Genomic DNA, 3,566 nt, shown 5'->3' on the forward strand with positions numbered 1-3,566 from the left:
AGCGTTCTTCTAAATAGAGTACCTCAGGTTAATTGTTTGAAGGCACAACAGCCCATAAGATGGAAGTGTCATGGGAAGGGCCATCACGGCCAAGACGCCTAGGAGCCGTTAACTATCGCATAGCAATTTCCACTCAACCTAAAGCTAAAGTTACCATGTTAATTCTCTCAAGCCTTTTATTCAAGAGACATAAAAGGTTATGTCAGTTTACTCAGCCAGGGAGAAGATGCCGCTGAGGTCGGGCTGAAGGTGCCTGCTACACAAAGAAAAAAAGTGATGTGTGGCGTGGAGAGGTGAACCTCTCCCACAACCCTTGAAAAATTGCACGCAACAGGTCAAGGGAAGCTGTGCGGTAGCTTACCCACTTGTTCTCCTCACCACGCCTCAGGATGGACTGACGGGACTACCACTCTCATTACTCACAGGTAATTGCTCAACCCACATAGAATCCCACCTAACCAGGTGTCTCCTCACTCGCCCAGCTGCTATATGAACGGGGAGACTCCAATAACATGCACAGTGAGTATAATCGCTCCTCTGCTAACAGTGCCTGGGCATAATACAGTGATTCTTAGTTCCCAAAACATATGGGAATAACGCTTTTGCGTGGACTACCACTAAGCCTAAATCTGAACGTCAAAACTTCCAATGCCACAACACCTGATGAGCTATTAGATGAAATGGGATGCTGCCCAGTTCATCTCTACAATGACTTAACCACGAGGTACTGGCAAGTAACCCGCTAGCATGAACCCGCAAAGAAAGGCAGCCTTTCATCACCCATGCATGGATGTATGAATTTAATGTTCTCCTTTGGGCTGCGAATGCACCCGCCACCCTTCAAAGACGTATGATGGTTCCTAGCAGGATTGGGAGACTATGCAGTTGCCTACCTCGATTCATGTGGCCATTTTTTCATATTTATGGTAGATGACACCTGGAACACGCTGAAAAAGTTCTTTGAGCGCATCAGCAGGCAGGAACATAACTGTTAAGGCTTAATAAAGTGAAAATATGGCCCAAACAGATGTACTTACTTGACCCCGGTGGGTCAAGTAACAAACCCCTGGCAAGGTGGATGCTATCGCAAAAAGTAGCCTGTCCAAAGTCAAAGAAAACAAGTCCAATCTTCTTAGGCTTGCCAGGTAGTCACAGAGCGATTGTACAACACTAACAGGCCAAATCGGCCCATCACTAATAGACCTGACCAAAAAGACGCCAGCCGAAATGCAGTTATAGTGGACTGATGAGTGTCAGACAGCTTTACCAGCTTAAGCGACACTCATGTCTGACCCTCGTGCTAATGGCCCGAGAACCTTTGGACAAGACCATCCTAGAACCAAATGCATCTTGAGCGTGGTGTGGGAGCACTTTTTTAATGCATGGAGGACCAGATCAAAATTCATCCTGTCATGTTTGCTCAGTCAAGAAACTGTCTGAGAGGAAACGCACTGGTTACTCAGTGAAAAGAATGCTTACGCATTGTGTATGCCTGGAAAAGCTACCCATAATTTGGGGATGGAGTTCAGCTACAACCTACCAGGCGGCTAAAAATGGTTAAATTTTCTGCAGGAAAACAATACTCTTCGATGGCGTTAGCTCTCAAGATTTTGATTTGAATTCAAGCTCATTTGAGGAGCTTCTACACACAAGTACAACGATCTAACTCTCGCCGTCGAAGTTCAGAGAATCAATCTGTAAAAAATTGGCTTGAAATGATGAATATGTCTTCGGTATTTTTGAACACATAATAAGGTAGTAAAGGTAAAAGGTCATCGTTTATTAATCGTTTTATTCTACAAAGTTCTACCGAAGAAGTAGGCAGTGTGGGTTCCAACAGCGCTGAGATTCTGGGGTGTGTCCATAAACAGATGGTCTAAGGCGCTTAATGGTCCTCTTTACCTGTAAAGAGGTAAAGAAGCTTCAGTAAATCTGAGCTGACACCGTGACAGAAAGGGATCAATAGTGTGGACAAGAACTTTCAAATCTTGGTGGAGGGAGTCTTTGCTTGCGCTTTCCTGTTTTGTTCGTTGGTCCTCTTGGGCTGCAGGGACAAGACACCGTGGACAGCGCAGTGCTGGGCAGGCTCAGGGAGGCTAGAAAGCTCTAGCCCCTAGCCGCCAGGCTGCAGGCCCTGACAAAGAAAGGGCCTAGTGGGTGCAAGGGGCCATAGGGGAAGCGGCCCAGGGAAACAGACAGAGGAGGAAAAGGAGGAGGACAGCAAGGCTAACGCCAGAGGATCCCTGGGTCGGGACCCAGAGTAGAGGGAGGGCCTGGGTCCCTCCCCTCCCCGCCTCCTGGCAGTACATCCAGCCGCAAGCCGTAGAGACCACGCCAGATCCCTGCCAAGAGGGATTAGACTTGGAGGGCGGGTGGTTGCTTATAAAGGCTGGAATGTGAGACTGCTGACGATCAATCCCCGGAAGGGGATGCAGATGGACTGAGGGGCACTGCCGGAGGGCAGTGGCCTCGAAGAGGACGCCGCGGAGCAGGGAGCAACGCGGGTCCAGAGACGCCGACAGAGGGGAGGATAACGGACAGGACACCACCAGGAGGGGGCGCTCCACTGGAAACGAGCTAATTCCCAGAAGTGACCAGCAGGAGGCGCCAGGTGGTGAGTCCTGACCCTTTTACACCCTCCCATTGCTGCTTCACCAACTGTAATGGCCCCTTAATCTCGCGGCCATACACAAGTTCAAATGGTGAAAACCCTAAACTGGGATGTGGTAGAGCCCTGTAGGCAAAAAGCAACTGCTGCAACACTAGGTCCCAATTATTGGAGTGTTCATTTACGAATTTACGTATCATGGCCCCCAAAGTTCCATTAAACCTCTCCACCAGGCCATTGGTTTGATAGTGGTAAGGGGTTGCAACCAAGTGATTCACCCCATGAACTTCCCACAGTTTTTTCAAGGTCCCTGCCAGGAAATTAGTTCCTGAATCTGTAAGGATGTCAGAGGGCCAACCTACCTTGGCAAAAATGTCTGTTAGGGCCTGGCACACAGTTTTAGCCCTGGTGTTGCTTAGAGCTACTGCTTCCAGCCATCGGGTAGCAAAGTCCAAGGAAGTCAGTATGTACTTCTTTCCTCTGGGGGTCTTTTTTGGGAAAGGACCCAGAATATCCACAGCTACTCGGTGAAATGGGACCTCAATTATGGGGAGTGGCTGGAGAGGGGCTTTGACCTGGTCTTGGGGCTTTCCCACTCTTTGGCATACCTCACCAGACCAGACATAATTAACAACGTCCTTGCCCATCCCCTCCCAGTGGAAGGACTTCCCCAATCTGTCTTTGGTTCTGTTCACCCAAGAATGACCACTGGGATGATCATGGGCTAAGCTTAAGAGCTTTCCCCGGTACTTAGTTGGAACTACCAACTGTTTTGAGGATGCCAGTCTTCCTGGTGTCCACTAGAAAGAGTCTCCTTGTATAAAAGTCCTTCTTCTACAACAAACCGGGATCGGTTAGAAGAGCTGAGAGGCAGTGGGGTGCTCTGTGCCACCGCCCAAGCTTTCTGAAGGCTGTCATCTGCTTCCTGCTCAGTCTGGAACTGTTCCCTTGAGGCTGG

Source organism: Chelonoidis abingdonii, chromosome 3 (assembly GCF_003597395.2).
Source record: "Chelonoidis abingdonii isolate Lonesome George chromosome 3, CheloAbing_2.0, whole genome shotgun sequence".
Classification (NCBI taxonomy): Eukaryota; Metazoa; Chordata; order Testudines; family Testudinidae; genus Chelonoidis; species Chelonoidis abingdonii.